Here is a 385-nt window from a genome sequence, read left to right on the forward strand (position 1 = left end):
GTGAGAGTTTTTCCAGGGGAGAAGCCAAGCTGGCCGGGAACATTCCAGGAATTTCAGGAGTTTAAGCCAGTTTACAATACCACCACCATCGTATTTCGTAAATGAATTTGGGATGAATTCTGGGGAAGTGACTTAGGCACAGTTATTCATTGCATGTTGCAAAGAATTTAAATGTTCATCAGCAGATGACTTCTTGAATAAACTCCAAGTCATACATGTAAATGAGTTCTATCCCTCTCTTTAGGAAAAGAGAGTGCTGTGTCTGCTAGTGTGGGGTTGAACTTCAAAATCTAGTACTGAGTACCAAAAGGAAGGTGCAAATCACATAGATGTCATGCTGTGTGTGTGTGTGTGTGTGTGTGTGTGTGTGTGTGTGTGTGTGTGT

This window comes from Oryx dammah, unplaced genomic scaffold (genome assembly GCF_014754425.2).
Source record: "Oryx dammah isolate SB20612 unplaced genomic scaffold, SCBI_Odam_1.1 HiC_scaffold_19, whole genome shotgun sequence".
Lineage (NCBI taxonomy): Eukaryota > Metazoa > Chordata > Mammalia > Artiodactyla > Bovidae > Oryx > Oryx dammah.